The following is a 20,327-nucleotide window of genomic DNA, read 5'->3' on the forward strand; positions in this document are numbered from 1 at the left end:
ACCCGTGATAAATTTATTTTCGACCAGTTTCAATGTGACTGGCATTTGAAGTTTACAGGTTTTTGGTTTTGGAGTTTTGTAAGGAAAAATTAGATCCCAGGTAAGAACAGTGTACGTTTGGAGCAACATATGAAGTGCTTATTTAATGTTTACCTGTACAAAGTTGAGTTATTTGGTTAGATTAAGAGTTAAACCTTCTATAAACGTACACTTTGTCGGCGTAGGTATTATGCGATTAAGTCTTTATTTTTTATAGTTCCATTACTGGCTTATCAAATGTTCTGAAACCAGTAAATGAATGGTGTGTTCATTTACTGCTGTAGTCTAGATTTACATTTTTTTCTAAATTTATTTGTAAACAATATATATACAGTGGTACTACTAAACGAAATTAATAACTAGCTTAAATCTAAAATAGGCCCTTGAGGCATTGTACCAAGGATGCTGGCGGCATTTCCTCGCTGTATCGCAATGCTGATACGTTGTGCGAGGTAAACGAAATGGTATTGAGCTTGTTTTTTGTGATTCTGCATAGAAAACGATTCTGATTCATTCAGCCAGTATTGGAACAAACCATATTTCTATAGTCCATTTACTAGATTTTTCATGCCTATGTATGAACAATACAAAATTTGGCTTGTTTATTTACTAGATTTCTACTAATTCTATGTATGACCAATATAACCACGAATAACGCAATGACAAGTTTATTATTTTAAGCATTACTTGCTAAGCCTGACCTATTTTCATCAAAATATGCACGTTATTTCTTGTTTTAAAAATTGATTCTCTTTTTCTTATTAATATGTAACTGTGGTGAATAACCATCATTTTATTTAATTGAAATCAATATGAAGGGATAAAAAGTTATGAACGTTTTCGCTATACCTACTAAAATAGAGCTAGAAACGGGTTTTATGTTAAAAATGTTTTTTTTTTAATGCTGATTAAAAAGATCTAAATAATGTTCATTCACTGGGTTTTGTGGTGTTCATTCACTAGTTTTTATGTTCATTCATTAGGTTTTTGGGTACTTTTTATAAATTCTGCTATAACTCAAAAACTATGAAAGTAATAAAAAATCGCAGAAATTACTTTCTTGTTTATTAAATGAGGATTGATCAAATTGCAGTTAATTATTCCAATTATTAATGAATGCTGAGAAATGATTTTTCAAACTTGGATAATTGCTTAAGTGTTCATTCACTGGAGGTCTTACCCTAATTAGGTATTTCACTTTAAATATTACCTTGCCCAAATTTACCAATCGAAGCTTTATCCTCCTGAGTGAGACCCTGAAGCAATTGTTTTGTTTTTGAAATTGGAACCCTTAGTTACACTATAAAGTTCAAAATAGCTTTTGTGTATAGGTATAATGTACAAAAAATTGTACGCAGGGACTTAGGGGGTTAAATCTAAACGGTACAACGTAACACGGTTACGCTGACTGTACTTATGGTCCGTTATTCGTATATAAGGTATAATTTGTAATATCGGCCTTGGTCCCAGTTTAATTTTTTCAATAAATAGTAAATAAATAAATGAAATACCGGCTCTAAATATTTAAAGCAACAATTCACTTTCAAGTTATAGAAAGCAAATACCTACCAAAGAATATAATACTCACTAGGGCAAATAATTATTCTATACAATTTCTACGTACATTAATTCAAGCATTTCCAAGTCCTCGAATTTTATTTCTGAATATACCTGTCTTAATATTTCGCTTCACTGGCAATGAAACTAATATTCCGCGTAACTAAAGCGTAATAATAGCAAAGGTTACAAAAGAAAAATAAATTCACGCTCCAAATTTTTTGTACAACAAGTCAAAGACCGTTCCTGGTATCCAATTAGGTCATCACAACATTTTTATAATGTATCCTTGCGTATGCCCGGGATTAGGGACTGTGTAGACACGAATTAACCTGGGAATTTAATTACGGGCGTATGTCTACACCCGGCATTATGTTTGCATTATGAACGCGCGGCCTAAGAGTGGCTTGAGCTATGGCATTTTTATTGCGAAAATAAAATGTAGCAACAATAGTGTTAAATACAAGTAAGATGCTAAAAGTATGATGTAAGGTTTACGACACTAACTTGTTGTTTGTGTTGACACTAACTATGTAGTGTAGGTATTTTTACACTATTATAGCTGGTTTGTTAGTGCACATCGTTGTATGGGGACCTTGCACTTTGTGACTATGCGCTGAAACTTGGCACAGTTGATTCTTAGCTGGTCCTGAGCAGATACAGACCGGGAGATATCGAGAGCCACCTCTCATTTAGTGGGGGGGAGGGGAGAAATTCGACGCCGCCGCGCTTCACTTGGAACAACATTTCTCTAAAACTATACCTATTAGGGCATGTGATATATCATTTTTGGATAAATTAAGAATGAGGAATCTAGTTTTAGAACAAATACAATGCATTTTCTAACAAAAAAAAAGCATAAAGTAGGAAAGACTAAAAAACGTATTTTTGATTTATTTTTAATTACCAATTTATTTTAAAAGCGTTGCAGGAATCTGAAAACAAAAAATATAGTCGTAAAGCTAAACTTATTACGTTTAAAAAAATATATGGTTTATTATACAAATCTGTTGATAAATAGGAGATAAAAAATAATATTAAGCGTTGGTCAGAGTGATCTCATATGAAGGTCGGAAGGTTACTTATAATTTGTTCTACAATCGTTTATTTTTTTTAGTTTTTCGTAAATAACTCGTAAACGGTAGCCCACAGCAAAAAAAATTTGTTACGCAAATAATCTGTTTCAGATTTCTTATAATATAAGTGCTACTTTTTTTCGCTAGGATCAATATAAAAAAAAAATTTGAAGGGAGAAAATAAATTCTAAGGTCCCCTTTTTTAGTCATTCGTAAATAACTCGTAAACGATGGCCAATAGCAAAAAATGTTTTATTACATGAATAATGTACATAAAATTTACTACAAAAAAGGTCATTCAAAAATTTTCGCTAGGATCAATATTTAAAAAGGGGACCTTAGAATTTATTTTTGTCTCTTTAATATCAGCAGTCGCTTTGTGGAACTACAAAGCAACTGCTGTTTGTGTTTCCTAAATAATTATCTCTGCCCCATTTAACCTGTATATCTCACGTGGAAGCAGTGTCAGCTCTACGTCGGTAATCTGTAGCTTACCTCAGTTAATTATGTTCCCTATCCCGCACGAGATTAACCCGAGGGATTCCAATGAAATTTCATCCTGTGCCATCTACTTTACAAATAAGTTACGGTTTCTGAGGTAGTGCGGGGACAGACGGAATCTTGGAATTCTAACATCACATGGTATTGTATATTTCAGCACGGATATCATGGTCGCATTTTTATCACCTGTCATGTTATGCGTCACTTTCACACTTTCATAATTGTTAGAACGTGACAGGCATGGTATGGTGACAGATGATAAAAAGGCGACCGTCTTAGTCCTACAGACCAATTCTGCAGGCGTATTATGGATAATGTTATGTGATACAATAACTCCCATCAATATACACTATATGGCCTGTAATACGAGCAAAAAATTTAACTGTAGGCTGTACTCATACTGACCAATATTTGTTCAGCAATTTTTAAAAATAACTTGTGGTTTGATTTTTAATACACTTTAAAGTTTATTCTAAGACGTAATGTATTGCGAATTTTGTATGTTTAAGGCGTGACAAGCAACGTCAATCACAATGATATGGCGTGGCGATGGCGTCCATTGAAGATAATATTTATTTTGTATGAAAAATAGGGACTCTAAATACTTCATAATTTTTAAAAGTTGTTGAACAAAAGTGTCATCGTTTGAGGAGTACAATCTATGTTTTAATTATTTGCTCGTGTTACAGGCCACACCCCGTATATTGTATACAGGTCCCAATGTTAAAATTAGCCACACTTATCCCGCAGCCACACCTATTAGTTTAGTGATGTTTTAACATGATAGGTAGTAAGAATATTTTTTTATTATAACCGCTTGTTGTTAACTAACCCATTAGTAAAGAATAAGCGATATAGTTCCCAGAATAATCCAATAATAATAAAAACGTAATACACATAATAATAAAGTTACTGAAAAGGGCAGCATCCGCTCGGTGTACCCCTTACATTTCATTAAAGTGTCAAAAGGGCCTCTACGTGTTGGCTTCGGCTCCGCGCACGCCTCCCAAAAAAAAAAAAGTTACTGAAGTTACTTTTGTAACTTTTTATTTTGTTTATTACGTCATTATTTTTGGATTATAATAAAAAAATATTGTTATTTAATACATAACTATTAAAAATAACACCCTAAAAATACGAACTGAAATGGAACTGAGTTTGTAGTGTTCCTATTTGAAACAGCACCAAATAAAATATTTGATTGTATTGCCGTAACACTAAAAATACTTTGGAAGCCCATCTCTAGTATTGCACGGTGGCTATTTCAGGATTTGTCCGGATTTATTTCATTTATTCTGCACTCTTTAGGTAATTTGATGCCAATTGTGTTGCTGGAGGCACGTATTTGTGATAAAAAGTACCCCTATTTTTTATTTTGGTTCCTCTGAGTGCGTAGTTGTTGTAACATTTTGGCTTTGGAATTTTCCATACCTTTTTTAAAATAAATTGACGAAATATTTGGTAGGTACTATTATTTAAATGGGTCTAAACAATCAGCGTCATAGGCCTATATACCAGTAAGGCCACTAGTATATTTCAAAGTGCAAAGTGCGTTTTTATAAATATATATAATTCAATAACTTTAAAGTCACAAACACATGTCAATATACAATACACAATAAAATTAAAAAGGAATATTATACAAATGTCAAAGTAATATATACAAATGTCAATAAAACCAACAATAAACGAAAATGCAAATGTCTAAAATATTATGGAATAATTTTACATTAAAATTACTATACAATCCTTTTGCCGTGAAAAATGCCTGGTCAATCAAAAACGCTTTTAACTTGTTAACAAATATACCATACTTATAAGGTATAAACATACACTCTTTCTATATAGAAGAAAACTGTTCTTAAAATAACTTTAATAAGGACAAAATAGAGTAAATAGTCATAAAAAACATAATAGGTACTGAAAGATTCCCATAAAATAACAACATAAAATCTAGCCATAAATTAACCATCATAGCATTCATAGCTATAATTAATATGCATATCGCTGCTTCGTAACCACCACGTAACCTCCAACTAGATGGCGCATAGTTATAAAACAAATTTAAATCATGTGAGGTTATATTTCGATGGCGACAGCAGCAAAGTTGCAGTTACAGCGTGACTACCGCAGAGTTGACGAAGTTTTTAGATAAAGGATGACTCACTCTAGAATGATCCGGGCCCGGGCCGAGGCATTCGGCACTTCAGTTTTCCATAGAAAGCATCACGTAATTAGTGATCACCTGTCATAGAAAATGAAGTGTCGGTAGCCTCGGCCCGGGCCCGGCCCGATCCAGCATGAGCGTTACTGCCGTTATTGTAGCGCATATGAATTTTCACTGTGAATCTTCATAGCGGGAACATAACGTAATTGTTGATTGTGACTTCTGTTTCCCATTGCCGGCTCGACATAGTTTTGGCCTATATTAAAATCGTAAACATTTAATTCTATAGGTGTTTTTAACTTTTAGGAAAAGGAATAAATAATTGGAAATGTGAAACTGTAAAATAACACCAATGTATTGGGCCCCATACATTCCACGACTCTTCTCTTTCCGCACAGACTCTATACCCCTGTGGACAAATATTATTGTTTTTAAATTGCATATACAACAACCACCACAATGACGATGAGTTAATTAAACGTGATTCACGCTGGTCAACGTGGGATTTGAACCCGCAACTCTGATTTGCCGGTCAAACGTGCAACATTACAAACACTAATTCATTTTTTTTTTACCCTACATCGGATTAACAATGCTTATTCTATGGGAGGTGGTCAATGATAACCCAACCGCAGCCGGAAAGGTTGTTATCCAAAAAAGAAAAATGAGGCCATCACGTCCCAAGACCCATTATGACTAATTGATGGTGCAACTTTGTCGAACTTCATCCATTATGGCAAGGGCGCGTTGTCACTGATGACGCGAGAGTTATTAAAGTAACCAGTGTAGCGTGGCCTTTATCGAGTAACCCCCTTAAAACTTAGCAACCGCTTACTAACCTCTGTTAAATTTTGTCTTTTTCTGACAAATAGAAATGTCAAAATGACGGACAGGGACAAAAGATTATCAACGGTTTGTTACATTAGATTTGAGAAATGTTTAAAAAAGCGCCGAAAGCGCCCTGATACTGGTGCCATCTAGCGATTAAGGTGACGGATGGCCTAAACGACCTTGACCAATCGCCAATTGGATAACGCGCGTTAAATTTTATTTTCAAATATTTTATCATCAAAATAGCAAAAGGATTTTTAAAATGTCAACGAAGAATAGTCAGGGGTTTTATGTCCGATTTCGATTTTTGGTGAAATTTGGTGAATAGATAAAGTTCCGTATTTTGCACAATTATAAACGCAATTCTACAATTAGTGCTAAAAAATCTTCCACTAAGTTAGGTACGAAATCGTACGGAATTATCGTGTCTAACTCAACTGAAAATAATATACATTTTTTCGTCTCAAATTTCGTGTTTATTGCGCCCAGAATGAGCTCTTCAAATTTACCAAATTTTATAAAACTCGACGAAAAAAATGGTCAACAAATAAAAACAATAGGGTCCCTTTGTTTGACATAAAGTTTTAAGTTGTAATTATCGTTTGTCATATTATTATTATTTGTTTGTCATATTATTCCTAAAACTGGAACCGGTAACTTTTCAGGATTTTCGTAAGGTTTTCATGTAGATAGGTTACGTTAGGTTTGTTTTATGGCCATCCTGAAGCTACGCGTTTCTGATTCAAACAAATTGTTACTAACTAAAATGCGGACAAACAATACATTATACTTTAGATTGGCCATAGCAATCCAGCGCTCGCTGCTTACGTGATGGGCACCCTATCAAGGGCGCAAAATTTTGATAAGTATTTTTATTTTTTAGCTATAGTTATATTAATTATAGTTAATTTTAGTTTTATATTCATTTTATAACACTTCTTATATAACACTGATTTAAACTTTCACGATTATTGAACATTATCAAACTACACAACGGGACTTAATCGCGTATTTAAGTTTTAAGATTTACCTCCGACGTTTCGAGGATGGCGTTGTCCCCGTGCTCTCGGAGAACTTCTTATATAATAAATGAGTTTTTATTAATACATTATGACTTAAAACTTTTTGGAAAACAATCTCTCTGCTTTGCCTTAATGTTGACTGGTAGAGAATGCTTTTGGCATTAAGTCCTCCTTTTGTACGATAAGTTTTCTTATGTGCAATAAAGTTTAAATAAATAAATAAATACCTAGTGACCCAAAAATATATAGTCGCCCTAGCTCGCGCTAGGCAATGGATTCAAATATCTGGTCTCCCTGACATCCCTCGATCATTATTAAAGATAACCGGGCCTAATTTGGCACCCTTCACCCTTATTATGGGAATCAAAGTTCGGCTGTGGCCTTGAATTAAAAGGCCTTGGAAAAGTGGGTCACTCGGACCAAAATTTATTACGAAATACTTGGGATGAATAATTTAAGTTATGAAAGATAAATATTTATACAATGTAAAGCAATCGAAAATGGACAATATTTATGAACAAAACAAAGTTATTTTATTAAAATATCTAGTTTTTAACACACTACAACGTATAAATCGTACAATATTGCCTGTCAAATGTAAAAAAAGTTTGTGGATTTATTCATAAGTAATATTGTGATTGCGTAAAACAGTATATTCAGAGATATAATCACCCACCGTATCTCCTGAATACAGCTTTTCATATTTTCCAGTCTGCTAACCTTATGTTTTGGTAAATTCAACGCTAACGGCCGCTATGAAGTTATAAAGTCGTCACGTTTTTTAATTTGTAGTCTGCCTCTTTTGCACCCATGTAATGTTTATGTAGACGTGCTGGCTTCCCTTTTGCACACTTCAATTAGGTACTAATATTTTAACGTCATGCCTTGTCGTCGCTTGCATTTTCCTCGAGCACTATTACGCACATAGCCAACGTTTGCTCTATTAAATACTTAACCCTAAAACTCCCACATAATTGGCTCCAAGCTATAGACGAACTAGAAGCCAGTTGCCTACTCCTGAACGGCCCTAACTTTGTCTAGTGCCTGTGTTGAAGTTTTTTCATTACTAGCCCGAGTTGAGCGATGACAGAACTTCGTGATTTACCGTAATTGTCTTGCTGTGGCCTTTTTTTGTTTTTTACGTTGGGGAAATGCGGTCTTGCTGTGGCCTAGTTGGCTTCTAGTTTATTTTCTATTTCGATAATTGCAAGTAGTCCAGTCAAAAAAAAAAGCGCTGGTGGCTTAGCGGTAAGAGCGTGCAACTTTCAATCCGGAGGTTGCGGGTTCAAAGCCCGGCTCGTACCAATGATTTTTTCGGAACTTATGTACGAAATATCATTTGATATTTACCAGTCGCTTTTCGGTGAAGGAAACAGGACTAATCACAATAAGGCCTAGTTTACCCTTGGCTTGGTAGGTCAGATGGCAGTCGCTTTCGTAAAAACTAGTGTCTACGCCAATTCTCGGGATTAGTTACCAATCGGACCCCAGGCTCCCATGAGCCGTGGCAAAATGCCGGGATAACGCCAGGAAGATGATGAATTGCAAGTAGTCCATCATCTTAAGGCCTCAGAAGGAATATATTTAATGGTGACACTTTTATATTTTATCATATCACGCGTAACTCTCGTACTTTTGATAATTGTTAGAAAGTGGTCACTTAAAATAGTGACTATGAAATAGTCGTAATGTATATCTAGCCTTATAAACCTATTTAGCATATGTAACCGGCCTTAAAATGTATGTGTTTTGTGTGTGAGTATTTTATTTATTTTTACACATTTTAATTTTGATAGAGGTCTCTCTCTTCCTAGCTATCCATCCCACATGATGGCGGGGTCAGCTTTCCTGCTTAACCTTCTCCACTTCGCCCTGTCCACGATATCGATTTCATTTTTAATTTTGATAGAGGTAAATAAATATATATATTTTCCTCAGTCATCTGTTGACCACGAACGCTTAAATTCATTATACGCTTAATATTTTTCCATACCTAGATTTATTTCATAATTTATAGCGGTTTTGATCTCATTTTGACACAGCCATGAAGTTCGCATTACGCTGATTGGTGCATGCGAAACGAAGTGAAAGTCGTGCGTAAGATGCGGCGCCTATATGCCCGTGCATGAACTATAGGGGGCAGCATAGGAGCCGTCAGATTTTTGGCGCGAGGCCAGGCGTGGCCTGCTCCGCGATTTCGTCACTTTGCTACAGGTAGCTAAAAGTACATCCGTTCCGCCCCAATTTTGGGGAAAGCCATAAGCCGCGCGTGGCGCTGTCGCCACCTAGCGGCCATATCTGTGCTGATCGTAACAGACGCGTTTTGTTAGAGAGTGAGTCTTCTGTACCTAGTACTATTATTTATTCTGTGGCGAGGCGTAAATGTGTCGTTTATGCTTCCGATGTAGCCCACAAGATGGCACCTACAATGCACAAGGAAACGTACCGACGAGAACGGTAAATGATAGCACTTGCTTTGGCAATGTACATGTGCACATATGTTTCCGATTCAGGCCACAAGATGGTAGACCCTCCTACGCGCACGGTCCCTATCACCAAGTCGACCGTCAAGGTCTTATCAAAACCAGTTTAAAACCATAACAAATTGGTAAATCTGAATCGCGTTCCTGTTATTGTTATCAGATTAAATGGTAAGTACCATTTCTTGTGACAATTATTTTCTATCATCTTAGGGTGTCAGTTTATTCATCTATTAATGGTCTCTAAAATGTATTTATAAGTGTTATTGTTATTGATTTCATATTTATAACTGTATATTAGGACGTTAATGGAGAATTGATGTTGTCACCCGTAGCTTTATGATAATTATGACCTATTTATTATATTATATAAATTGTTTATATGTATGTTGTTAATAGGGTGTTTGTTTTTATTCGTGTACTCAATTAATGATTAAAATTATTATTAACTATGTTTTTAATTCATATTGTAGAGTTTACCGACTTTTAAACTACAAGTAGGATACAAGTAAAATACAATGAAAGCCAATAGAGAAGCTACAGCTATAATTATAAAGTTAAAGGTTTCTTTTATTGATTTTATTTTCTTTTCCTTTTGTAAGAATTTGATATGTTTTCTGAAAGAGTTACGTATTTGTATAAAGTTATGTACTCACTGAGTATAATTGCATGAATTCTATAGTAATTTAAATTGTATTTTTCTTAATTACTCGTAATGCATGTTAATTATAAGATGTAATAATGTTTTGAAAAGATGTGTCCCGCCGAGTTTGTTGCCGGTCTTATATTGGGATACCCTCCTCCAATTGAGGGGGGATTTAAATCTTCTCGTGGCAGAGGTGTACGGTTGGAGCCGGTAAAGGTTTATTTGACGTTCATAAGCGCATTGTAATATGTCTACTTGAATAAACTATTTTTTATCTTATCTTTATCTTAAATTAATCAAATAAATTTATAATAAAAAAAGTAAAAGAAAAAGTATTGCATAGGTACCTAATTAAATAAAACTCTGATTAAAAAAACAAAAGCCAAAATCTATATCGTTTTACGTCAGCAGTCAATATTGAATTAATTGCGCGGTCGTTATAGCTAAAGCAATTAAAATTATTTGACTAGGTATTAAAAACCAATAAAATTTGTTTTATTGATTACCAATCACACAATTGGGTTGCGGCCTCATGCCGGCCAAATTAGGTTACGAGACTGAAAAATCCGGTCAAGTGCGAGTTGGACTCACCCACCGAGGGTTCCGTACTTTTTTACTAGGTATTTGTTGTTACCTATAGCTATAACAGAAATACACCATCAGTGAAAATTTCAACTGTCTAGCTATCACGGTTCATGAGATACAGCCTGATGACAGACAGACGGACGGACGGATAGCCGGATAGACGGACAGACGGACAGACGGACAGACGGACAGACGGACAGACGGACAGACGGACAGACGGACAGACGGACAGACGGACAGACGGACAGACGGACAGACGGACAGACGGACAGACGGACAGACGGACAGACGGACAGACGGACAGACGGACAGACGGACAGACGGACAGACGGACAGACGGACAGACGGACAGACGGACAGTGGAGTATTAGTATTAGTAGATCCCGTTTTTACCCTTTGGATACGGAACCCTAAAAACTACCCCAGTTTAAATATACGTTGTTTACTATTATATAAATAATAGATACCTGAGCACGAAATATAAGGATCTAACGGTTATTAATATTTCAGTAATAATTACCGGATACATTTATAAAATGGATAATGAATTTGTATATTGGAAACGTTGTTTGGTCAAATTTAAAATACGGCGCTCGCTGTGTAATAAATATATGACGCAAAAGACATTATAAAAAGGTAAAAAAGAATATTTTTGTAATAGTTTAAATAAGTTGCTATGTTACCAATCAATACCAATCCTTTATGTATTTACATATTTGACAGTTTTACCTAGTAGCTGGTTTGTTAGTGCACACCGTTCCGTTCCGTATGGGGACCTTGCACTTTGAGACTATGCGCCGAAACTTAGCACAGTTGGTTCTTAGCTGGTCTTGAGCAGATACAGACCGGGAGACATCGAGAGCCACCTCTCATTTAGTGGGGGGGAGGGGGGAAGTTCGACGCTGCCGCGCTTCACTTGGAGCAACATTTCTCTAAAACTATATCCATTAAGGCATGTGATATATCATTTTCGGTTAAATTAAGGATGAGAAATCTATTTTTAGAACAAAAACAATGCACTTTCAAACAAAAAAAAACATAAAGTAGAAAAGACTAAAAAACGTATTTTTGTTTTTTTTTTATAATTACCAATTTTTTTTAAAAGCGTTGCAGGAATCTGAAATTAAAAAATATACTCGTAAAGGTACACTTATTACGTTTAAAAAAATATATGGTTTATTATACAAATCTGTTGATAATTGGGAGATAAAAAATAATATTAAGCGTGGGTCAGAGTGATCTCATATGAAGGTGGGAAGGTTACTTATAATTAGTTCTACAATCGTTTATTTTTTTTAGTTTTTCGTAAATAACTCGTAAACGGTAGCCCACAGCAAAAAAATATATTTTACGTAAATAATCTGTTTCAGATTTCTTATAATATAAGTGCTACTTTTTTTTGGCTAGGATCAATATTAAAAAAAATATTGAAGGGAGAAAACAAATTCAAAGGTCCACTTTTTTAGTCATTCGTAAATAACTCGTAAACGGTGGCCAATAGCAAAAACTGTTTTATTACATGAATAATTTACTTAAAATTTCCTACAAAAAAGGTCATTAAAACTTTTTCGCTAGGATCAATATTAAAAACGATATTAACGAGAGAAATTAAATTCTAAGGTCCCCTTTTAAAATATTGATCCAAGCAAAAAAGTTTGAATAACCTTTTTTGTAGGAAAATTTTATGCTAATTATTCATGTATAAAAATATTTTTTGGTATTGGCCATCCTTTACGAGTTATTTACGAATGACTAAAAAAGGGGACCTTAGTATTTATTTTCTTCCTTTAATATCTTTTTTTGCTATGGGCTACCGTTTACGAGTTATTTACGAAAAACTAAAAAAAATAAACGATTGTAGAACAAATTATAAGTAACCTTCCCACCTTCATATGAGATCACTTTTACCCACGCTTAATATTATTTTTTATCTCCCATTTATCAATAGATTTTTATAATAAACTATATATTTTTTTAGACGTAATAAGTGTAGCTTTACGACTATATTTTTTGTTTTCAATTTCTTGCAACACTTTAAAAAAAATGGTAATTATAAAAAAAAACAAAAATACGTTTTTCAGTCTTTTCTGCTTTATTCTTTTTATTTGTTAGAAAGTGCATTGTTTTTGTTCTAAAACCATATTCCTCATCCTTAATTTATCGGAAAATGATATATCACATGCCCTAATAGGTATAGTTTTAGAGAAATGTTGCTCCAAGTGAAGCGCGGCAGCGTCGAACTTCCCCCCTCCCCCCCACTAAATGAGAGGTGGCTCTCGACGGCTCCCGGTCTGTATCTGCTCAAGACCAGCTAAGAATCAACTGTGCCAAGTTTCACCGCATAGGCTCAAAATGCAAGGTGTCGTGCACTAACAAACCAGCTACTAGTTTACGTTTGTAACTATATGCTCCATATCGGCTCGAACAGTAAGGCTCATTTTCTGGAATCACTTTCCTTTATAAAAATAGGAAATGACCAATAAAAACAGCATTTGAAGAAAAAAAACTACTGTTTAATAAATTAGGTACTTAATGGAATTTTATTTGCGTCTATTAGCAAATTTTCTTGATCAAAACGTTAAATACCTTTTTTAATTATTCTCACTTTGTCTTAAAATATTCTTTTTGTGACACCGCCACTGAAATTGAAAAGCTATCTGTCAATTTGAAAATTCATTATGTTAATTGAGACAGACCTTCAGTGGAAAAATTTAATAAATCTGCTAAGTCTTTATTGTTTTTAAACGCGCCTCAAGCGTTTTTTTTTCTTTGCTGACAGATGGTCATACAAATTAAATATCGGAGGAATTCCATTAATTATTTTTTTAAATCAAATCTAAAAACAAGGAATATACAGGATGATTCAGGAGACGTGAGCAGGACTAACACTGCGCATTTTGTAAATTATAAGCAACTGTTTCGTATCGGTATTAGTGAGGTTAACGTTAATTTTCTAGTCGTGTTAAAAAAAAATTAAATCATTTGACGATTTGTTGTCAATTTGAGTTTTGTTACATAAGCATAAGATCCGAACGATATGAGTGACGTCAAATATAAAATATTTAGTAAAGTCTTCTGTTTTTTGACCTGGTTGACCGCAAGCATTCTTATGCTAACTTACCTAAATTTTATGCTTACTTACAGTGTTAATACCTAAGTGTCATCAAGCTATTAGACTAAAAGCTACATGAATCCAAGTTTATTTCTTTCTTTCGTATACTTTTTACTTTATTTTTGCAGCTATGGCAGCATACTAAATGAGCTTGTATGAGATAGCGGAGTTGAATGAGCGGTCTTAATCATCGTGCGACGTCAGGATAACGGCCGAGATACGCCGACTCGTTTATTTCAGGCTGCATCACACGTAAGGCGGAGCGGATTTTTACAAGTATTCAGTTTGCGCCATACAAGAGACTAAATACCAGTACGGATATGATGGACGTTCTTCTCTACGTGACAGCGTGATAAAACGGTATCCGTCACTTCAAATCTCGCTCTATTAAAAAGTGGTTTTCTTAATGATTTTTCTTGTATACGTAGGTATACAAGATACAGGGTGGTCCAAACCTTGACGTCCAAAAATTTTTTTTAGATTGCTCTAGTCGTGGGCTATCAGAATATACCCCATGTGTATTAGCCGATTTTTTGTAGTTTTCGAGTTATGAATTTTTGAAGTTTTTTTTGGTAAAAAATTTGGGGGTGAAGTTATTTACTCATAAAAAAAAACTATTAGAGTTTTTTTATGTTTCTTTTTGTAACATACTCCTCAATAAATGACGTAATTATTAAAAAAAAAATCAGCGTCCTCACGTTGATACAAGTTGTAAAAAAACATGACAGAAATAAAAAATTTACGCTCCAGCATCTCATGCTTAGATTTTGCTTCTTCTTCTTCTTCCTCTCCTGTTCCCATTATTTGGGGTCGGGTCTCCTCACTGTCCTGCGCCAAGTCCTACGATCTTGGGTTGTCTGTTGGGGCACCTGGGCTTTCTTGAGGTCTCTTTCTATACTTGTCCACCAGGTATATGGCGGGCGGCCGCGGCCTCTTGGGGCCTCTGGTAGATTGAGGGCTACTTGTACTACGTGATCGTTTTCCCGTCGTTTAACGTGGCCATACCAACGAAGGCGGTTTTCGGTAAGTTTGTCTGCGATTGGTGCAACCTTGAAGCTACCGCGTATATATTCATTACGTATCTTGTCTAGCCGTGTTACACCTCCCGCCCACCTGAGCATCTTCATCTCGTTGGTATGTACCTTTTGCTCATGAATTTTCTTTGTTGTCCAGCATTCAGATCCATAAAGTAGCGCGGGACGGACTGCCGTTTTATAAACTTGTCCCTTTGTTTTTATGGGGATACGTGGGTCGCACAATACACCTGTAAGCGATCGCCATTTTTGCCATGCGACGTTTATTCTGTGTGCCACGTCAGCATCGACATTTGCATCGGGTGTAAGTATGGATGAGCTTAGATTTTGCAAATAAAAAAAAAATTCAAGCTGTTACAAGGACTTCTGCTGATTTTAAAAACTGATAGACCCTAAGTGTTTTACAAAAAGGTAAAAAAAAGTGACACTTAATAGTCGAAATTTGAGAGAATCGGCACTCATAGGAACTGAGGTCGAAAGTTCCCAAATTAGTGATTCACAAAAAAAACGGTTTTATTATTCCTAACTTTACTAAAAACACAGAAATGACCACGATCAGTCAATGTTGTGACATGCGATAAGCGAATCATCATTTGGGTAAGCTTAATCATTATCTTAACTGGACCCGTGTCACGGCGGGTTGTTATCTACAAAGGGTTCATTTTTACCTGCTCGAATTGAATGTCATCACGAATACCTACCATTTATTTATGGAACCACTCTCTATCGCTTGTTCGTAGCGCAATTGCCGCAATAATTATTAGCAGGCATAATAACAAAGGAGTTTTTATCATTCTGCATGAAATAAAACACAAGGAAAATTAATTTGGTTAAACAATTTAATTAAATAATTATTACAACCGAACATAAATACTACATTACAAATGTTCTATCAACTAACTACTTTCGTCCTTTCAAAGTTACTTTTTAAGGCTATCTAGGCCACGTATGAAGGTCGAACATTTAATACAAATTAAATAGTTTTGATACTAACTAAAACTACGCAACAAATTAAACAACTTAAACTACGAATAAATAATTAAAATAACAACCCTCCACCTCCCAAAAAAGAATTAGATTTACAAAAGATTTTCAAATATTCGACCTTCTACTTCCACACATAGCCTACACCGCCTTAAAAAGTTAGCTTTTAACTTCCTGAAAGCATTTCGATTTTCTTTCATTCTCCTTTCGCTCTCTCTTAACATGTCTCTTAGCTCCGCTTCGGAGTTTGAGTCTCTTGCGTAAACCATCTCTTTGTAGTATCCCCAGACGAAAAAGTCTATGGGATTTAAATCCGGTGAACGTGGAGGCCAGTCGATAGGTCCACCACGCCCAATCCATCTGTTGGGAAAGTTTTCGGTCAGGTGTCGTCTTACGTCTAAGGAATAGTGGCAAGGGGCGCCATCATTTTGGAATACCATTTTTCTCCAAGTTGACGCCTTAGTACCTTTTTTACTGAATTACAGATAGGATAGTGTGAACAGTTCAATAATACATCGAATTCAGCTCACCTGCTTTGAGAGTTCTCAGGATCGATGTCCGAGGTATTGCAGTCCTACGAGCTATCCTCCTTGAACTCGTAGAGGGGTCTCTTTGGATTTCCGCCAAAATTTCTTCCCTCCTATCTGGATCTACTCTTGGTACTCCTTCGCGAGGTTGCTGACTAGGTATGCGTCCAGCCATCAGCCTCTGGTGGGTACTTATGAACACTCTGTGATCCGGGTAATGTTGTCGTGGTTCTCCACGGTGCTCTAACTGTTCACGATAGAGTCTTGCGGCTAAATGCCCGTTTCCTTGGGCTACACCATAATAATAATGCATTTCTGCATAATCACTAAGAGTGTAGTTCATTTTGCTGGGCAAAACTAATCCAAGTCACGGGGCAAAGATCAATAGTCCAAAACACAAGCACAGGTCGGTCGTAAGGCAAATCAATCGGAGTCCAGTTAGCACAGCAAGAAGATTTCAAAAACAGAACGTAACGAATACAGTAGCAACACATGCGAATCTGACGAAAGCATTGAGCAACTGTCACTGATAATACTAATTAGAGGTAAAGGTAAATATGTTCGCTAAAAACTCACCTGGAGACCTTAAATACAGGAAACAATTTAATCATAGCGGGTGATATAAACATTAATATAAAAGTGAAATTGTGTGAACCTTTACATGAATTTAAAAATAGGACTAATTATTTAAACACCCTATCGACCTTTGGACTCCTTGCTGGTCACTCTAAGCCAACAAGGGAAAAAAATTGCTTGGATCATTTTATTTTAAGGATAAATAAAACTAAATACTCTCCTACTATTGCTATTATTAAGACTACTATAACAGATCATTTTACCACTTTCTTGTCTTTATCTAAAATTAAAAAAACAACTACAGTAAATAAAACTAAGACCACAATTAATTTCGATAATGCTTTAAAACACCTCCAAGAAAAAAACTTATCTAATCTTATGTTCTGTACTGACCCCAATATTATGACAGATAGTTTAATAAATATGCTTAGCGAGTCCATAAAAGAAAATACTAAAATCAGTCAAATACCTAGTGCGAAGCGTGTTATAAAGCCTTGGATGTCTCCAGGGATATTACGTTGTATACGGAACCGCAATAAGTTACAAAGACAAGTACGTAATAACCCTGATGACACAATACTAAAAATAACTTACATTCGTTACAGAAATTATTGTAAAAAACTTATAAAAAACTTAAAAAGACAATTTGAAAAAGATCTTCTGGCGAACTCAGTAAACAATAATAAATTACTGTGGAAAAATATAAAAAAATTGACTTTCACAGATAAATCTAATAAAGCTCCCTCAGAGCTTACAAATATGAGAACAACCCCAATTGAATCGGCCAATCACATAAATGATTACTTCGCTAACATCGGGAAAGAGCTGGCTGAACAAATCGACTCAAACCCTCAGGATTTAAGGAACTTTCTTGGTCGCCTCCCTGTACAATCTGCATCATTTGTATTGCTACCCACTACCCCTGACGAAGTTCACACTACTTTGAAAAATCTAAAATCAAATAGTGCACCCGGCTGGGATAACATCACGACCAGTTTTCTCAAATTTATAGCTAAAGAAATAGTCCCTGTTCTAACCCATCTGGTAAACCTCTGCTTCGATCAAGGAGTATTCCCCAAAGCTTTGAAAAAAGCATTAATTACACCCGTGTATAAGAGTGGGGACAGAGACGACGTCAGTAATTATAGGCCAATCTCAGTTTTACCCGCACTTTCGAAAATTTTGGAAAAACTCCTTAACACTAGACTGTTAAACTTTTTAAATAAATGTAATCTTCTATCGGCGGCACAATTTGGTTTCAGGCACGGAATGTCAACTGAAGATGCAATAACCTCTCTTACTTCACTAGTAGCGGATAACCTGGACAATGGTAATAAGTGCTTAGCTGTTTTTTTGGACCTAAAAAAGGCCTTTGACACCGTCTCTGTTCCTATTCTTTTACACAAACTTGAAAAAATGGGGGTTAGAGGGTCACCTCTTGCTCTTCTTAAAAATTATCTTACTGAAAGGAAACAACGGGTGAAACTATCACAATATACCAGTGACGATGTAGACATCTCTTACGGCGTACCCCAGGGTAGCGTATTAGGCCCTACGCTATTTTTGGTTTACATTAATGACCTGTGTAATATTACATTACCTAATGCTAAACTTTTTTCTTATGCTGACGATACCGCAGTGGTCGTTACAGGAAAAACATGGAATGAGGTTAAAATCAGTGCAGAACTGGGCATGTCTTACATCGCTAAATGGTTAAGAATGAATTTATTAACACTTAATACCAAAAAAACAAATTACATGTGTTTTAGTATAACCAGTAGTACACAACCAACTTGGGATACTAATCTTAAAATACACTTCGATCAACCTTGTGACGGTGCCAGTTGCGACTGCCCATCTATCGGAAAAATTGCAAACATCAAATATTTGGGAGTTATGTTGGACGAGCATCTCAATTGGTACGGTCACATTGATCAGGTCATTGTTAGAGTAAGAAAGTTGCTCTGGATTTTCAAGACTTTAAGACATATTGTGCCGGGAATAATAACAACGAAACAATCAAAGCCGCGTAATTTATTAAATGAAATTTACACCTCCTTGGCACAATCAGTCCTGACGTATTGCATAACTGCTTGGGGAGGTGCAGCAAAAACTCGTTTTATAGACCTTGAAAGAGCGCAGAGGGCACTTATCAAGATTATGTATTTTAAGAAGGCCAGGTTTTCCACTGATCTGTTATACCAAATCAGCGGAATCTTATCAGTTCGGAAATTGTACATCTTGCAGACCATTCTAAAAAAGCATAAAACTCTCCCGTACAACCCAAACTACAAGAATAAGAGGCACAAAATATATATTGCTAAGGTGGTTAAGACTAAAACTAAATTTGCGAGATCACAGTACGTCACCACATCTGCGCACCTTTACAATAAAATTAATAATTTACTAGATATTCACTCCAAACCGCATACAGAGTGCAAAAATGTTTTAATTAAATGGTTGCAGAGTAAAACATATGATGAGACAGAAAATTTACTGAGATAAAGCCCACGCTCAACACACACACACACACCCACACGCACCCCCACACACACTCACACACACATACACACACACACACACACACACATACACACAGAAGAACCCATAAATTTAATTGTTTATGAATTAAAATTAGCATAGTTAAACCTTAGCAATACCTTACCTCCGTAGGTATCTATTAGACTTAGTTTTAGTTTATAAGTAATAAAAGTAGTGCTTCTTTTGTATTTCTGTTGTAATACTGTATACTGTAATTTTCCGTAATTGATTAGTTTAGTTTAATTTAATTGTATACCTAAGTACATTATGTTACATAGGGAAGAGCGGTGTTACCCAACACGGGCATATGTTTGCTTACAGGGTAGCTCCATCCCTTGCATCATTAATATGTGTATTTTTTGGAAATAAAGAATTTTGTATTTTTGTATTTTTTGTATTTTAAAGGGGTGAACTTATTAAACAATAGTGTGTATGGAGACAGTAATCGGCGGGGTGGGAGCAGGTAAAAATGAACCCTTTGTAGATAACAACCCGCCGCGACACGGGTCCAGTTAAGATAATGATTAAGCTTACCCAAATGATGATTCGCTTATCGCATGTCACAACATTGACTGATCGTGGTCATTTCTGTGTTTTATTAAAGTTAGGAATAATAAAACCGTTATTTTTTGTGAATCACTAATTTGGG

The sequence above is a fragment of the Cydia splendana genome, chromosome 2, assembly GCF_910591565.1.
Source record: "Cydia splendana chromosome 2, ilCydSple1.2, whole genome shotgun sequence".
Taxonomy (NCBI): domain Eukaryota; kingdom Metazoa; phylum Arthropoda; class Insecta; order Lepidoptera; family Tortricidae; genus Cydia; species Cydia splendana.